We start from the raw sequence: 20,346 nt of genomic DNA on the forward strand, positions 1-20,346 counted from the left end.
CCATATGATCATCTCAGTAAATGGAGAAAAGGCATTTGATAAAATTGAACATACCTTAATGATAAAAACTTCAACATAGTAGGCATAGAAGGAACACACCTCAACATAATAAAGACCATATACAACAAGTCCACATCTCACATCACACTGAATGGGAAAAAGCTGAAAATCTTTTCTCTGAAAACTGAAACAAGACAAGAATGTTCACTTTCACCACCCTTATTAAACATAGTACTGGAAGTCCTAGCCAGAGCAATGAGGTAAGAAAAATAAAAGACATAGGCCAGGCACAGTGGCTCATGCCTGTAATCCCAGCACTTTGGGAGGCCAAGGCGGGAAGAAAAACTGAGGTTAGGAGTTTGAGACCAACCTGGTCAACATGGTGAAATCCCATCTCTACTAAAAAAATACAAAAATTAGCCAGGTGTGGTGGCTGGCACCTGTAATCCCAGCTACTTGTGGGGCTGAGGCTGGAGAATCGCTTGAACCTGGGAGGCAGAGGTTGTAGTGAGCCAAGATTGCACCACTGCACTCCAGCCTGGGTGACAGAGTAAGACCCTGTCTCAAAAAAAAAAAAAAAAAAAAAAAAAAAATCAATATTTGGAAAGAGGAACATATAATATGTTCCTCTGCAGATAACATTATATCCAGAAAAAACTTAACTTATATTCAATAAATAAATTTCACAAAATAGGATATAAAATCAACTTACAAAAAACAACATTTCTAAACACCAATAATAAACTGAGAAATAAATCAAAAGGTAATCCTATTTACAATGGCTCCAAAATATGCTAATACCTAGGAATAAATTTAACCAAGGAAACAAGAGACCTTTACAAGGAAAACTACAAGACTCTGTTGAAAGAAATTGAAGAGGACACAAATAGAAAGACATCCCACGCTCATGAATCAGAAGAGTTAACATAGTTAAAATGACCATACTACCCAAAGCAATCTACAGATTCAACACAATCTATCAAAACACCAATGTCATTTTTCACAGAAATAGAAAAAACAATCCTAGAATTCAAATGAAACCAAAAAGAGCCAGAAAAGTCCAAGTCCTCCTGAACAAAAAGAACAAAGCTGGAGACATCACACTACCTGGTTCAAAATCTATTACAAGGCTATAGTAACCAAAACAGTACAGTATGGGTATAAAAACAGACACACAGATCAATGGAACAGAATAGAGAACACAGAAAAAGTCACATACTCACAGCCAACTGATTTTTGACAAAGACACCAAGAACAGACACCGGGGAAAGGACATGCTTTTCTATAAGTAATGCTGGGAAAATTGAATATCTATATGCAGAAAAATGAAACTGGACCCCTATTTATCACTGTGTATAAATGTCAACTCAAGCTAGATGAAAGGCTTAAATGTAACATCTGAAAATATAAAACTACTAGAAGAAAACAGGGAAAACACTTCAGGATATTGATCTAGACAAAGATTTTACAGCTAAGACCTCAAAAGCACAGACAATAAAAGCAGAAATAGACAATGAGACTATCATAAACTAAAAAGCTTCTGCACAGCAATCAATGTAATGAAGAGACAACCTGTTGAATGTGAGAAAATATTAGCCACCTATTCATCCCTCAAGGGGCTATTATCTAGAATATACAAGCAACTCAAACAACTCAATAATATAATAATAATCATTAAAAAGTGGGGAAATTACATGAATAGACATTTCTCAAAAGACAACATACAAGTGGCCAATAGGTAAATGAAATTTTTAAAAAGCTCATCACTACTCATCAGGGAAATACACATTGAAACCACAAAGAGATATAGTTAGAATAGCTATAACAAAAAAAATTTTTAAAAAAAAAACAGATGCTGGCAAGGATACTGAGAAAAGGCAACTCTTGTACACTGTTGGTGGGAATGTAAATTAGCATAGCCACTATGCAAAACAATATGGAGATTTCTCTGAAAACTAAAAATAGAGCTACCATATGACCCAGCAATTCCATTACTGGGAATTTAGTCAAAGGAAAAGAAATCAGTGTATCAAATAGATACCTGCCCTCTCATATTTATTGCAGTACTCTTCACAATAGCAAAGATAGAGAATCAACCCAAGTGGCCATCAATGTATGAATTAATTAATTAATTAAATGTGATATATACACAATGGGACACTATTTGGCCATAAAATAAAGAATGAAACCATGCTATTTTCAGCAACATGGATAGAACTGAAGGTCATTATGTTACATGAAATAAGCCAGGCACAGAAAGACAAATATTGCATGTTTTCACTCATATATTGAAGCTAAGAAAGTTGATCTCATAAAAGCAGAGAGTAGAATGATACATACCAGAGACTGGGAAAGGTATGGTGGTAGAGGGGGGATGAAGAGACATTGGTTAATGGATACAAACATACAGTTGGATAGAAGGAATAAGTTGTAATGTTTTATAGCAGAGTAGGGTGACTATAGTTAACAATGTGTTATATATGTCAAAATAGCTAGAAGAGAGGCCTCGAGACATTCTCAACCCAAGAAACAATACTCGAGGTGATGGATACCCTGTATACCCAGACTTTATTATTACACATTCTATGCATGTAACAAGATAACATGTACCAATTAATATGTACAAATATTATGTATCAATTCTAGAAATGTGACAACCAACAAATTTTATATCAAGCAAAACTGTCCTTCAGAAGTGAGAAATATTTTATCCCTCATGCCCTTCCTACCCTTTCCCCGAGTCCCCAAAGTCCATTGTGTCATTCTTATGCCTTTGCATCCTAATAGCTTAGCTCCCACTTATGAGTGAGAACATACAATGTTTGGTTTTCCATTCCTGAGTTTCTTCACTTAGAATAATAGTCTCCAATCTCATCCAGGTTGCTGTGAATGCCATTAAGTCATTCCTTTTTATGAGTGAGTAGTATTTCATCAAAAAAAAAATATATATATATATATAACATTTATATATAAACTGTGATATATACATATATGTGTATATATATACACACATGTGATATATATATATATATATCACAGTTTCTTTATCCACCCATTGATGGATGGGCATTTACCAAAATCTCACAAATCACCACCAAAGAACTTACTCATGTAACCAAACACTACCCAATAACCTATGGAAATAAAAAAATTTTTTTTTTTTTTTTTTTTTTTTTTTTTTTTTTTTTTTTTTTTTGAGACGGAGTCTCGCTCTGTTGCCCGGGCTGAAGTGCAGTGGCCAGATCTCAGCTCACTGCAAGCTCCGCCTCCCGGGTTTACGCCATTCTCCTGCCTCAGCCTCCCGAGTAGCTGGGACTACAGGCGCCGCCACCTCGCCCAGCTAGCTTTTTGTATTTTTCAGTAGAGACGGGGTTTCACCGTGTTAGCCAGGATGGTCTCGATCTCCTGACCTCGTGATCCACCCATCTCGGCCTCCCAAAGTGCTGGGATTATAGGCGTGAGCCACCGCGCCCGGCCGGAAATAAAAAAATTTTAAAAATAAACTCATGGCCGGGCGCGGTGGCTCAAGCCTGTAATCCCAGCACTTTGGGAGGCCGAGACGGGCGGATCACGAGGTCAGGAGATCGAGACCATCCTGGCTAACACGGTGAAACCCCGTCTCTACTAAAAATACAAAAACTAGCCGGGCGAGGTGGCGGGCGCCTGTAGTCCCAGCTACTCGGGAGGCTGAGGCAGGAGAATGGCGTAAACCCGGGAGGCGGAGTTTGCAGTGAGCTGAGATCTGGCCACTGCACTCCAGTCCGGGCGACAGAGCGAGACTCCACCTCAAAAAAAATAAATAAATAAATAAATAAACTCATGAGTCAACAAACTGCAGCCCTTGAGCCAAATTCAGCTTGCTACTTGTTTTTCTACAGCTTATGAGCTAAGAATGATTCTTACCATTTAAAATAGTTGAAAAATTAACAGGAATAATATTTCACAACACATGAAAATTTTATGTAATTTACATTTTAGGGTAATAAATTAAGTTTCATTGGGGGGAAAAGAAAGTGAGGGAGATATTAAAAGATTCCCAGATAACCCTTTTGCAGCCATCACCGAAGCAGGAATGGCCAAAACAAAGTTCAATCCCTTTGTGACTTCCAACCGAAGCAAGAATCACAAAAGGCATTTCAAATCACCTTTCCACATTCGCAGGAAGATCTCTTCCCCTGTTTCCAAACAGCTGAGACAGAAGTACAATGCGCAATCCATGCCCATCTGAAAGGATGATGAAGTTCAGGTTGTATGAGGACACTACAAAGGTCAGCAAACTGGCAAAGTACTGCAGGTTTACAGGAAGAAATATGTTATCTACACTGAATGGGTGCAGCGGGAAAAGGCTAATGGCACAACTGTCCAGATAGGCATTCACCCCAGGAAGGTGGTTATCACTAGGCTAAAAATGGACAAAGACCACAAAAAGATCTTTGAATGGAAAGCCAAATCTCACCAAGTGGGAAAGGAAAAGGGCAAATACAGGGAAGAAACAATTAAGAGGCAGGAATAAAGTAATCTTATACACAAGCTTTGATGAAAACTTAACGACCAAAAAAAGAGATTCCCATATAAGTAGAAGTTGAGGGAGTTTGTGGCCACTAGACCTGCCCTGCAAAAAATACTAGAGGGAGTCCTACAGGTTGAAATGAAAGGATACTAGACAATAACATGAAGCTATATGAAGAAACAAAGATCTCAGCAAAGGTAAATACATGGGCAAGTTTTAAAGCTAATATTCTTGTAAGAATGATCTGTAACCATATTCTTCGTTTCCTGTGTGATTTAAGAGACTAAAAATTATTACTAGTCCAAAAGCTAGTACAGTTAACCCTTGAACAACATGGGTCCACTTATATGTGGATTTTTACTTTTCTTTTCTTTTCTTTTTTTTTTTTTGGAGACAGGGTCTCATTGTGTCACCCAGACTAGATTGAAGTGGTGCAATAATGGCTCACTGCAGCCTCAACCTCCCAGGCCCAGGTGATCCTCTTATCTCAGCCTCCCAAGTAGCTGGGACCACAGGCATGTGCCATCATGCCTGGCTAATTTTTTTTTTTTTTTTTTTTTTTTGGTATTTTCTGTAGAGACAGGGTTTTGCCATGTTGCCTAGGCTGGTTTCAAACTCCTGGACTCAAGGGATCCACCCTCCTTAGCCTCCCAAAGTGCTGGGATTACAGGCATGAGCCACCATGCCCAGCCACATGTGGATTTAAAAAAAAAATAAATCGAAAAACTTTTTGGAGATTTGCAACAATTTGAAAATAATCACAGATGAATTGCATAGTCTAGAAATATAAAAAAGTAAATGTTATGAATATATAAACTATAAATAGGTGCTCTTTTATCATTTACTACCATAAAATATATAGAAATTAGAAAAAGTTAAAATTTATGAAAACTTACACACACATTTACATGCCATACTTGTGCTATTTGCAATCAAGAGAAATGTAAATAAAGATGTGGTATTAAACCACAACTGCATAAAATTAACTGGAGTACATACTGTACTGTTGTAATAATTTCATAGATACTTTGTTGCTGTTGCAGTGAGACCAAGTACGGTGAGTATCTGCTTAAAATGTTGTGTGATGCTGTGCATCTCCATGTGAACAGTTTGTCCCTCTAGTAAATTGCATATAGTAGTAAAAAGATCTCTGACATTCTCACGTATTTTTCCTTATGTTTAGTGAAATACTGTAAACCTTGAGTAACAACCTGAGGCCCATACAAAATGCCACTAGTGATGCTGGAAGTGTTCAAGAAGGTGAGAAAAGTCATGACATTACAAGAAAAAGTTGAACTACTTGATACGTATAGACTGAGGTCTGCAGCTGGGGTTGTCCACCATTTCAAGATAAATGAATCCTACGTTAGGACCACTGTTAAAAAACAGAAGCTAAAGCTGCAGCTATGCCAGCAGACATGAAAAACCTTGTTTATCTGTACAAAATACTTTATCTCATACTGAAAGTGCAGCTTTTATATGAGTACAGGGTTGCTAGAAGAAAGGCATACATGGATATTGTTCAAAGATGACCGAATAGGAATAGCTCCAGTCTACAGCTCCCAGCATGAGCAACGGAGAAGAAAGATGATTTCTGCATTTCCAACTGAGGTACCGGGTTCATCTCATTGGGACTGGTTGGACAGTGGGTGCAGCCCACGCAGTGTGAGCCGAAGCAAGGCAGGGCATCACCTCACCTGGGAAGCGCAAGAGGTCAGGGAATTCCCTTTCCTAGCCAAAGAAGCCATGACAGACGGTACCTGTAAAAATTGGGACACTCCCACTCCAATACTGCGCTTTTCCAATGGTTTTAGCAAATGGCACACCAGGAGATTATATCCCACACCTGGCGCAGTGGGTCCTGCACCCACGGAGCCTTGCTCACTGCTAGCACAGCAGTGCGAGATCAAACTGCAAGGCAGCAGTGAGGCTGGGGGAGGGGCATCCACGATTGCTGAGGCCTGACTAGGTAAACAAAGTGGCCAGGAAACTCAAACTGGGTGGAGACCACCGCAGCTCAATGAGACCTGCCTGCCTCTGTAGACCCCACCTCCGGGGACAGGGCATAGCTGAACAAAAGGCAGCAGAAACTTCTGCAGACTTAAACATCCCTGTCTAACAGCTTTGAAGACAGTAGTGGTTCTCCCAGTGTGGAGTTTGAGATCTGAGAACAGACAGACTGCCTCCTCAAGTGGGTCCCTGACCCCTGAGTAGCCTAACTGGGAGGCACCTCCCAGTAGGGGCTGACACCTGACATGCTTGGATGCCCCTCTGAGAGAAAGCTGCCAGAGGAACAATCAGGCAGCAACATTTGCTGTTCTTCAAATTTGCTGTTCTGCAGCATCCGTTGCTGATACCCAGGCAAACAGGGTCTGGAGTGGACCTCCAGCAAACTCCAACAGACCAGCAGCTGAGGGTCCTGACTGTTAGAAGGAAAACTAACAAACAGAAAGGACATCCACACCAAAACCCCATCTGTACGTCACCATCATCAAAGACCAAAGGTAGATAAAACCATAAAGATGGGGAGACACCAGAGCAAAAAAGCTGAAAATTCTAAAAATCAGAGCGCCTCTTCTCCTCCAAAGGAATGCAGCTCCCTCACCAGCAATGGAACAAGGCTGGACGGAGAATGACTTTGACAAGTTGAGAGAAGAAGGCTTTGGATGATCGGTAATAACAAACTTCTCTGAGCTAAAGGAGGATGTTCGAACCCATCACAAAGAAGCTAAAAACCTTGAAAAAAGATTAGATGAATGGCTAACTAGAATAAATAGCATAGAGAAGACCTTAAATGACCTGATGGAGGTGAAAACCATGGCATGAGAACTATGTGATGCATGCACAAGCTTCAGTAGCTGATTCTATCAAGTGGAAGAAAGTGTATCAGTGATTGAAGAGCAAATGAATAAAATGAAGCGAGAAGTTTAGAGAAAAAAAGAGTAAAAATAAATGAACAAAGCTGCCAAGAAATATGGGACTACGTGAAAAGACCAAATCTATGTCTGATTGGTGTACCTGAAAGTGACCGGGAGAATGGAACCAAGTTGGAAAACACTCTTCAGGGTATTATCCAGGAGAACTTCCCCAACCTAGCAAGGCAGGCCAACATTCAAATTCAGGAAATACAGAGAATGCCACAAATACACTTCTTGAGAAGAGCAACTCCAAGACACATAATTTTCAGAATCACCAAAGTTGAAATGAAGGAAAAAATGTTAAGGGCAGTCAGAGAAAGGTCTGGTTACACACAAAGGGAAGTACATCAGACTAACAGCAGATCTCTCAGCAGAAACTCTACAAGCCAGAAGAGAGTGGAGGCTAATAATATTAAACATTCTTAAAGAAAAGAATTTTCAGCTGGGGCCAGTGGCTCAAGCATGTAATCCCAGCACTTTGGGAGGCCAAGGTGGGCAGATCATGAGGTCAGGAGTTCAAGACCATCTTGGCTAACACGGTGAAACCCTATCTCTACTAAAAATACAAAAAAAAAAAATTAGCCAGGCATGGTGGTGAGCGCCTGTAGTCCCAGCTACTCAGGAGGCTGAGGCAGGAGAATGGCGTGAACCTGGGAGGCGGAGCTTGCAGTGAGCTGAGATCATGCCACTCCACTCCAGCCTGGGCGACAGAGCAAGACTCGGTCTCAAAAAAAAAAAAAAAAAAAAAGAATTTTCAACCCAGAATTTCATATCCAGCCAAACTAAGCTTCATAAGTGAAGGAGAAATAAAATCCTTTACGGACAAGCAAATGCTTAGAGATTTTGTCACCACCAGGCCTGCCTTATGAGAGCTCCTGAAGGAAGCACTAAAAACGGAAAGGAACAACCGGTACCAGCCACCGCAAAAATATGCCAAATTGTAAAGACCATCAATGCTAGGAAGAAACTGCATCAAACAACGAGCAAAATAACCAGCTAACATCATACTGACAGGATCAAATTCACACATAACAATATTAACCTTAAATGTAAATGGGCTAAATGCTCCAATTAAAAGGCACAGACTGGCAAATTGGATAATGAGTCGAGATCCATCAGTGTGCTGTATTCAAGAGACCCATGTCACATGCACAGACACACATAGGCTCAACATAAAGGGATGCAGGAAGATCTACCAGGCAAACGGAAAACAAAAAAATGGAAAACAAAAAAAAAGCAGGGGTTGCAATCCTAGTCTCTGATAAAACAGACTTTAAACCAACAAAGATCAGAAGAGAAAAAGAAGGCCATTACATAATGGTAAAGGGATCAATTCAACAAGAAGAACTAACTATCCCTAAATATATATGCACCCAATACAGAAGCACCCAGATTCATAAAGCAATCCCTTAGAGACCTACACAGAGACTTAGACTCCCACACAATAATAATGGGAGACTTTAACACCCCACTGTCAACATTAGACAGATCAACAAGACAGAAAGTTAACAAGGATATTCAGGACTTGAGCTCAGCTCTGCACCAAGCGGACCTAATAGACATCTATAGAACTCTCCACCCCAAATCAAGAGAATATACATTCTTCTCAGCACCACATTGCACTTACTCCAAAATTGACCACATGGTTGGAACTAAAGCACTCCTCAGGAAATGTAAAAGAACAGAAATCATAACAAACTGTCTCTCAGACCACAGTGCAATCAAACTAGAACTCAGGGTTAAGAAACTCACTCAAAACCACACAGCTACATGAAAGCTGAACAACCTGCTCCTGAATGACTACTGGGTAAACAACAAAATGAGGGCAAAAATAAAGCTGTTCTTTGAAACCAATGAGAACAAAGACACAACATACCGGAATCTCTGGGAAACATTTAAAGCAGTGTATAGAAGGAAATTTATAGCACTAAATGCCCACAAGGGAAGGCAGGAAAGATCTAAAATTGACACCCTAACGTCACAATTAGAAGAACTACAGAAGCAAGAGCAAACAAATTCAAAAGCTAGCAGAAGGCAAGCAATAACTAAGACCAGAGCAGAACGGAAGGATATAGAGACACAAAAACCCTTCAAATAATCAATGAATCCGGGAGCCAGTTTTTTGAAAAGATCAACAAAATTGATAGACTTCTAGCAAGACTAATAAAGAAGAAAAGAGAGAAGAATCAAATAGATGCAATAAAAAATGATAAAGGGGCTATCACCACCAATCCCACAGAAATACAAACTACCATCAGAGAATACTATAAACACTTCTACACAAATAAACTAGAAAATCTAGAAGAAATGGATAAATTCCTGGACACACACACCCTCCCAAGACTAAACCAGGAAGAAGTTAAATCCATGAATAGACCAATAACAGGCTCTGAAACTGTGGCAATAATAGCCTACCAACCAAACAAAAGTCCAGAACCAGATGGATTCACAGCTGAATTCAACCACAGGTCCAAAGAGGAGCTGGTACCATTCCTTCTGAAACTATTCAGATCAATAGAAAAAGAGGGAATCCTTCCTAACTCATTTTATGAGGCTAACATCATCCTGATACCAAAGCCTGGCATTGACACAACAAAAAAAAGAGAATTTTAGACCAATATCCCTGATGAACACCGATGCAAAAATCCTCAATAAAATACTGGCAAACCAAACCCAGGAGCACATCAAAAAACTTATCCACCACAATCAAGTTGACTTCATCCCTGGGAGGCAAGGCTGGTTCAATATATGCAAATCAATAAACAATCGATCACAAACAGAACCAAAGACAAAAACCACATGATTATCTCAATAGATGCAGAAAAGCCCTCAACAAAATTCAACAGTCCTTCATGCTAAAAACTCTCAATAAACTAGGTATTGATGGGACATATCTCAAAATAATAAGCTATTTATGACAAACCCACAGTCAATATCATACTGAATGGGCAAAAACTGGAAGCATTTCCTTCGAAAATTGGCACAAGACAGGGATGCCCTCTCTCACCACTCCTATTCAACATAGTGTTGGAAGTTCTGGCCAGGGCAATCAGGCAAGAGAAAGAAATAAAGGATATTCAATTAGGAAAAGAGGAAGTCAAATTGTCCCTGTTTGCAGATGACATGATTGTATATTTAGAAAACCCCATCATCTCAGCCCAAAATCTCCTTAAGCTGATAAGCAACTTCAGCAAAGTCTCAGGATACAAAATCAATGTGCAGAAATCACAAGCATTCCTATACACCAATAATAGACAAACGGAGAGCCAAATCATGAGTAAATTCCCATTCACAATTGCTTCAAAGAGAATAAAATACCTAGGAATCCAACTTACAAGGCATGTGAAGGACTTCTTCAAGGAGAACTACAAACCACTGCTCAACGAAATAAAAGAGAGAGGACACAAACAAATGGAAGAACATTCCATGCTCATGGATAAGAAGAATCAACATTGTGAAAATGGCCACACTGCCCAAGGTAATTTATAGATTCAATGCCATCCCTATCAAGCTACCAATGACTTTCTTCACAGAATTGGAAAAAAACTACTTTAAAGTTCATATGGAACCAAAAAAGAGCCCACATTGCCAAGACAATCCTAAGCCAAAAGAACAAAGCTGCAGGCATCACACTACCTGACTTCAAACTATACCACAAGGCTACAGTAACCAAAACAGCTGGGTACTGGTACCAAAACAGATATATAGTCCAATGGAACAGAACAGAGCCCTCTGAAATAGTACCACAAACACATCTCTAATTCAGTCTCTCTAGATCAGAGGGTCATAAGGACCTTTAAGGCCCATTACACATGGTACTCTATGGAAAGGATTGTTGACACTACCAAGGAGAACCCTGATAGAACATCAAGAAAGTCTGGAAGGATTACACCATTCATGATTCCACTGGTATTACAGAAAAATCTGTTAAAGCCATCAAGCCCCAAATAATAAGTTCCTACTGGAGAAAACCCTGTCCAGATGTCGTGCATGACTTCACAGGATTTACAACAGAGCCAATCAAGGAAATCATGAAAGAGATTGTGAATATGACTTGGATCTTGGAGAAATTTAAGCACCAATAGATGCCACTCCAGAGCAACTAACAGAAGATGACTTAGAGATGAGTGCTTCAGAACCAGGGCCAGGCAATGAGGAAGAAGACACAAAAGTAGCTGTGTCAGAAAACAAATTGACATTAGACCATCTGGAAGAAGGGTTTTGATTCTTCAAGACTGCTTTTGACTTCTTTTCTGACATTGGACCCTTCTATGATACAGGCACCGAAACTAAAGCAAATGGTGGAAGAAGGATTGGTACCACGTAGAAACACTTCTGGAAAAATGCAAAAGCAAAAAAAAAAAAAAAAAAAAAGTCAGAAATTACAATGTAGTTTTGTAAAGTTACACCAAGTATGCATGTGTCTCCTACCTCTCCTTCCACCTCCTTCACCTTTCTGCCTCTGCCATCCCTGAGACAGCAAGACCAATCTGTCCTCTTCTTCTTTCTCCTCAACCTACTCAACGTAGTTGACAAGGATGAAGACCATTATGATGATCCATTTCCACTTATTGAACAGTAAATATATTTTCTCTTCTGTATTCTCCTGCTCACTTTAAGAATATAGTATATGATATACACATAAAATATGTGTTAACAGTTTATCAGTTTATGGTACCAGTAATGTTTCTGGGTAACAGTAAGCTACTAATAGCTAAGTTTTTTGGGAAGTCAAACTTGTATGAAGACTTGACTCCACTGATGTCAGCACCTCTAACCCCCACATTTTCAATAGTCAACTGTGTTATTGCAATGTCAGTTTGTAATTCTACATTTTGTTTTCTACATAATTTAAGAGACTAATGCATTTTTAAAAACAATTATTAGTTTACATTTTTGGACACAATGCACAAAGATGCATTTTTTAACTTCAATAGCTGACAGCAGTGGGGATGGAGCAGTAAATGAGCAGAACTTTTGTGTTACTGAAGCTATTAAGACTGATATAAATTCACATTATAGTATTATAACTTTAGGATGTTAAATGTAATATTCACAGTAACTGCAAAGAAAATAGTTATGGAATTTACACAAAAGGAGATAAGGAAATTGAAATGTTTCACTATTTAAAAAGTTAAATAGAGACACGGGGGGGGGGGGGCGGGGCGGAGCAAGATGGCCAAATAGGAACAGCTCCAGTCTCCAACTCCCAGCGCGAGCGACACAGAAGACCGGTGATTTCTGCATCTTCAACTGAGGTACTGGGGTCATCTCACTAGGGCGTGCTGGACAATCGGTGCTGGTCACTTGCTGCAGCCTGACCAGCGAGAGCTGAAGCAGGGTGAGGCATCGCCTCACCTGGGAAGCGCAAGGGGGAAGGGTATCCCTTTTCCTAGCCAGGGGAACTGAGACACACAACACCTGGAAAATCGGGTAACTCCCACCCCAATACCGCGCTCTAAGCAAACGGACACACCAGAAGAATATATCCCTCACCTGGCCGGGAGGGTCCCACGCCCACGGAGCCTCCCTCATTGTTAACACAGCAGTCTGCCGCGATCTAACCGCAAGGCAGCAGCGAGGCTGGGGGAGGGGCACCCGCCATTGCTGAGGCTTAAGTAGGTAAACAAAGCTGCTGGGAAGCTCGAACTGGGTGGAGCTCACAGCAGCTCCAGGAAACCTGCCTGTCTCTATAGACTCCACCTCTGGGGGCAGGGCTCAGCTAAAAAAACAACAGGGGAAGGAGCAGAGGCCTGAGCAGACGCGAACAACTCTGTCTGACAGCTTTGAAGAGAGCAGTGGATCTCCCAACACGGAGGTTGAGATCTGAGAACGTACAGACTGCCTGCTCAAGTGGGTCCCTGACCCCTGAGTAGCCTCACTGGGAAACATCCCCCACTAGAGGCAGTCTGACACCCCACACCTCACAGGGTGGAGTACACCTCTGAGAGGAAGCTTCCAAAGGAAGAATCAGACAGGTACACTCGCTGTTCAGCAATATTCTATCTTCTGCAACCTCTGCTGCTGATACCCAGGCAAACAGGGTCTGGAGTGGACCTCAAGCAATCTCCAACAGACATACAGCTGAGGGTTCTGACTATTAGAAGGAAAACTATCAAACAGGAAGGACATCTATACCAAAATCCCATCAGTACGTCACCATCATCAAAGACCAGAGACAGATAAAACCACAAAGATGGGGAAAAAGCAGGGCAGAAAAGCTGGAAATTCAAAAAATAAGAGCACATCTCCCCCTGCAAAGGGGCGCAGCCCATCGCCAGCAACGGATTGAAGCTGGTCAGAGAATGACTTTGACGAGATGAGAGAAGAAGGCTTTAGTCCATCAAACTTCTCAGAGCTAAAGGAGGAATTACGTACCCAGCACAAAGAAACTAAAAATCTTGAAAAAAGAGTGGAAGAATTGACAGCTAGACTAATTAATGCAGAGAAGGTCATAAATGAAATGACAGAGATGAAAACCATGACACGAGAAATACGTGACAAATGCACAAGCTTCAGTAACCGACTCGATCAACTGGAAGAAAGAGTATCAGCGATTGAGGATCAAATGAATGAAATGAAGCGAGAAGAGAAACCAAAAGAGAAAAGAAGAAAAAGAAATGAACAAAGCCTACAAGAAGCATGGGATTATGTAAAAAGACCAAATCTACGTCTGATTGGGGTGCCTGAAAGTGAGGGGGAAAATGGATCCAAGTTGGAAAACACTCTTCAGGATATCATCCAGGAGAACTTCCCCAACCTAGTAGGGCAGGCCAACATTCAAATTCAGGAAATACAGAGAACGCCACAAAGATACTCCTCAAGAAGAGCAACTCCAAGACACATAATTGCCAGATTCACCAAAGTTGAAATGAAGGAAAAAATCTTAAGGGCAGCCAGAGAGAAAGGTAGGGTTACCCACAAAGGGAAGCCCATCAGACTAACAGCAGATCTCTCAGCAGAAACTCTACAAGCCAGAAGAGAGCGGGGGCCAATATTCAACGTTCTTAAAGAAAAGAATTTTAAACCCAGAATTTCATATCCAGCCAAACTAAGTTTCATAAGTGAAGGAGAAATAAAATCCTTTACAGATAAGCAAATGCTTAGAGATTTTGTCACCACCAGGCCTGCCTTACAAGAGACCCTGAAGGAAGCCCTAAACATGGAAAGGAACAACCGGTACCAGCCATTGCAAAAACATGCCAAAATGTAAAGACCATCGAGGCTAGGAAGAAACTGCATCAACTAACGAGCAAAATAACCAGTTAATATCATAATGGCAGGATCAAGTTCACACATAACAATATTAAACTTAAATGTAAATGGACTAAATGCTCCAATTAAAAGACACAGACTGGCAAACTGGATCAAGAGTCAAGACCCATCAGTCTGCTGTATTCAGGAGACCCATCTCACATGCAGAAACATACATAGGCTCAAAATAAAGGGATGGAGGAAGATCTACCAAGCAAATGGAGAACAAAAAAAAGCAGGGGTGGCAATCCTAGTCTCTGATAAAACAGACTTTAAACCATCAAAGATCAAAAGAGACAAAGAAGGCCATTACATAATGGTAAAGGGATCAATTCAACAGGAAGAGCTAACTATCCTAAATATATATGCACCCAATACAGGAGCACCCAGATTCATAAAGCAAGTCCTTAGAGACTTACAAAGAGACTTAGACTCCCATCAATAATAATGGGAGACTTCAACACTCCACTGTCAACATTAGACAGATCAACGAGACCGAAAGTTAACAAGGATATCCAGGAATTGAACTCATCTCTGCACCAAGCGGACCTAATAGACATCTATAGAACTCTCCACCCCAAATCAACAGAATAGACATTCTTCTCAGCACCACATCGCACTTATTCCAAAATTGACCACATAATTGGAAGTAAAGCACTCCTCAGCAAATGTAAAAGAACAGAAATTATAACAAACTGTCTCTCAGACCACAGTGCAATCAAACTAGAACTCAGGACTAAGAAACTCAATCAAAACCGCTCAACTACATGGAAACTGAACAACCTGCTCCTGAATGACTACTAGGTACATAATGAAATGAAGGCAGAAATAAAGATGTTCTTTGAAACCAATGAGAACAAAGATACAACATACCAGAATCTCTGGGACACATTTAAAGCAGTGTGTAGAGGAAAATTTATAGCACTAAATGCCCACAAGAGAAAGCAGGAAAGATCTAAAATTGACACTCTAACATCACAATTAAAAGAACTAGAGAGGCAAGAGCAAACACATTCAAAAGCTAGCAGAAGGCAAGAAATAACTAAGATCAGAGCAGAACTGAAGGAGATAGAGACACAAAAAACCCTCCAAAAAATCAATGAATCCAGGAGTTGGTTTTTTGAAAAGATCAACAAAATTGACAGACCACTAGCAAGACTAATAAAGAAGAAAAGAGAGAGGAATCAAAGAGATGCAATAAAAAATGATAAAGGGGATATCACCACCGACCCCACAGAAATACAAACTACCATCAGAGAATACTATAAACACCTCTATGCAAATCAACTAGAAAATCTAGAAGAAATGGATAATTTCCTGGACACTTACACTCTCCCAAGACTAAACCAGGAAGAAGTTGAATCCCTGAATAGACCAATAGCAGGCTCTGAAATTGAGGCAACAATTAATAGCCTACCCACCAAAAAAAGTCCAGGACCAGATGGATTCACAGCTGAATTCTACCAGAGGTACAAGGAGGAGCTGGTACCATTCCTTCTGAAACTATTCCAATCAATAGAAAAAGAGGGAATCCTCCCTAACTCATTTTATGAGGCCAACATCATCCTGATACCAAAGCCTGGCAGAGACACAACAAAAAAAGAGAATTTTAGACCAATATCCCTGATGAACATCGATGCAAAAATCCTCAATACAATACTGGCAAACCGGATTCAGCAGCACATCCAAAAGCTTATCCACCATGATCAAGTGGGCTTCATCCCTGGGATGCAAGGCTGGTTCAACATTCGCAAATCAATAAACATAATCCAGCATATAAACAGAACCAAAGTCAAGAACCACATGATTATCTCAATAGATGCAGAAAAGGCCTTTGACAAAATTCAACAGCCCTTCATGCTAAAAATGCTCAATAAATTCGGTATTGATGGAACGTACCTCAAAATAATAAGAGCTATTTATGACAAACCCACAGCTAATATCATACTGAATGGGCAAAAACTGGAAAAATTCCCTTTGAAAACTGGCACAAGACAGGGATGCCCTCTCTCACCACTCCTATTCAACATAGTGTTGGAAGTCCTGGCTAGGGCAATCAGGCAAGAGAAAGAAATCAAGGGTATTCAGTTAGGAAAAGAAGAAGTCAAATTGTCCCTGTTTGCAGATGACATGATTGTATATTTAGAAAACCCCATCGTCTCAGCCCAAAATCTCCGTAAGCTGGTAAGCAACTTCAGCAAAGTCTCAGGATACAAAATTAATGTGCAAAAATCACAAGCATTCTTATACACCAGTAACAGACAAGCAGAGAGCCAAGTCAGGAATGAACTTCCATTCACAATTGCTTCAAAGAGAATAAAATACCTAGGAATCCAACTTACAAGGGATGCAAAGGACCTCTTCAAGGAGAACTACAAACCACTGCTCAGTGAAATCAAAGAGGACACAAACAAATGGAAGAACATACCATGCTCATGGATAGGAAGAATCAATATCGTGAAAATGGCCATACTGCCCAAGGTTATTTCTAGATTCAATGCCATCCCCATCAAGCTACCAATGAGTTTCTTCACAGAATTGGAAAAAACTGCTTTAAAGTTCATATGGAACCAAAAGAGAGCCCGCATTGCCAAGACAATCCTAAGTCAAAAGGACAAAGCTGGAGGCGTCACGCTACCTGACTTCAAACTATACTACAAGGCTACAGTAACCAAAACAGCATGGTACTGGTACCAAAACAGAGCTATAGACCAATGGAACAGAACAGAGTCCTCAGAAATAATACCGCACATCTACAGCCATCTGATCTTTGACAAACCTGAGAGAAACAAGAAATGGGGAAAGGATTCCCTATTTAATAAATGGTGCTGGGAAAATTGGCTAGCCATAAGTAGAAAGCTGAAACTGGATCCTTTCCTTACTCCTTATACGAAGATTAATTCAAGATGGATTAGAGACTTAAATGTTAGACCTAATACCATAAAAACCCTAGAAGAAAATCTAGGTAGTACCATTCAGGACATAGGCATGGGCAAGGACTTCATGTCTAAAACACCAAAAGCAACGGCAGCAAAAGCCAAAATTGACAAATGGGATCTAATTCAACTAAAGAGCTTCTGCACAGCAAAAGAAACTACCATCAGAGTGAACAGGCAACCTACAGAATGGGAGAACATTTTTGCAATCTACTCATCTGACAAAGGGCTAATATCCAGAATCTACAAAGAACTCAAACAAATATACAAGAAAAAAACAAACAACCCCATCAAAAAGTGGGGAAAGGATATGAACTGACATTTCTCAAAAGAAGACATTCATACAGCCAACAGACACATGAAAAAATGCTCATCATCACTCGCCATCAGAGAAATGCAAATCAAAACCACAATGAGATACCATCTCACACCAGTTAGAATGGCAATCATTAAAAAATCAGGAAACAACAGTTGTTGGAGAGGATGTGGAGAAATAGGAACACTTTTACACTGTTGGTGGGATTGTAAACTAGTTCAACCATTATGGAAAACAGTATGGCAATTCCTCAAGGATCTAGAACTAGATGTACCATATGGCCCAGCCATCCCACTACTGGGTATATACCCAAAGGATTATAAATTATTCTACTACAAAGACACATGCACACATATGTTTATTGCGGCACTATTCACAATAGCAAAGACTTGGAATCAACCCAAATGTCCATCTGTGACAGACTGGATTAAGAAAATGTGGCACATATACACCATGGAATACTATGCAGCCATAAAAAAGGATGAGTTTGCGTCCTTTGTAGGGACATGGATGCAGCTGGAAACCATCATTCTTAGCAAACTATCACAAGAAGAGAAAACCAAACACCGCATGTTCTCACTCATAGGTGGGAACTGAACAATGAGATCACTTGGACTCGGGAAGGGGAACATCACACACCGGGGCCTATCATGGGGAGGGGGGAGGGGGGAGGGATTGCATTGGGGAGTTATACATGATATAAATGATGAATTGATGGGTGCTGACGAGTTGATGGGTGCAGCACACCAACATGGCACAAATATACATATGTAACAAACCTGCACGTTATGCACATGTACCCTAGAACTTAAAGTATAATAAAAAATTAAAAAATAAAAAAAAATTTTTAAAAAGTTAAATACAAGAGACAATGCAGAAAAAAGACAAAAGAAATTATAAGCATATAAAAAAATAAAAAATGACCGAAGTCCCTCCTTATCAGTAATTACTTTAAATTTAAGTGGGTAACGTATTTCACTCAAAAGACAGTTTGGCAGAATAGATTTTTTTAAATGATCTAACCATGTGCTGTCTATAAGAGACTCACTTTAGAATCCAAAGACATAAATAGGTTGAAAGTGAAAAGATATTTCATGCACATAGCAACCAAGAAGAACAGGGATGGTAATATCAGACAAAATAGACTTTAAATTAAAAGAATCATAAGAGACAAAGGTATTATATATTAATAGAGATTCAATACAGTAAAACATAACATAATAAACATTTACATACCTAATAACAGCTAATCAAAACATAGGAAGCAAAAGGTGGCTGACCTGTACAGAGAAATAGATATTTCTACAATGATAGAGACTTCAATATCTCACTCTCAATAACGGACAGAACGACCAGACATAAGGAAATAGAGGACTTGAACAACACAATAAATCAACTAGACCTGATAGACATATAGGACACTCTACCAACAAGAGAATATATGTTTTTCTCGAGCACACATGGAACATTCTCCTGGATAGACTATAGCTTAGGCCACAAAGTCTCAACTGATTTTTAAAAGTATCATACAAATAATCTTCTCCAATCACAACAGGGTGAAGTTAGAGCTCAAAAACAGAAGGGAAATTGGAAAATTCAAATTCTCTAGAAACATAAAACTTACCAAGACTGAATCACACACACACAAAAAAAATCTGAATAGACCTTATGACTTGTAAGGAGATTAAACCACCAATTGAAAACCTCCCAGTAAAGAAAAGCTCTGGACCTGATGGTTTCACAGGTAAATTCCAAACATTTAAAGAATAATTAACACCAATTATTCTCAAACTTTTATCAGACATTTGAAGAGAAGGGAACATTTCCTAACTCATTCTGTGAAGCCAGTATTGGCCTGATACCAGCAGGACAGTTCTCTGGGTGGCCTTGGACTGACACATTTCTCCCTTCTTTCTTACTTGTAGTTCAATAATAACTATAGAATGTGCTGGGAGTGTAATATTCTGAGACAGGGAGGAACCAGTCAGAAAAGCTCAGGTCCTGATCCAGTCCCCACCTCTAGAGACAAGATGTCCTTCAACACTTTCACTCAGCATGTCATGTCACCCCAGTATGTCATGTCACCCCAAGGAAATCAAACCCAGGGTGGGGTACATTCCAGGTTGCCTCAGTGGCAGTGCAAAAGGAGCACACACAGATGAGACTCCATGCACCCTGAGCAGCTTTTCTGAACTTTGGAAGACCAGATCATAATGAATGTGAGGCTTTTGTTGTCCCTTGCTGCTTTTCTGTAAGTAACAAGCCCACTTGATGTAATTTGTTATATGTGTGTGTTCTGCCTCATCAGACTCAGACAAGCTGGTAACTAGTGCAGTGAATCTGCTTCACAATGCCCAAGCCAGAGAAAGACACAAGAAACATGCAGACCAATTTCCCTCAACAACTTTGATG

This window comes from Rhinopithecus roxellana, chromosome 3 (genome assembly GCF_007565055.1).
Source record: "Rhinopithecus roxellana isolate Shanxi Qingling chromosome 3, ASM756505v1, whole genome shotgun sequence".
NCBI classification, from domain to species: Eukaryota; Metazoa; Chordata; class Mammalia; order Primates; family Cercopithecidae; genus Rhinopithecus; species Rhinopithecus roxellana.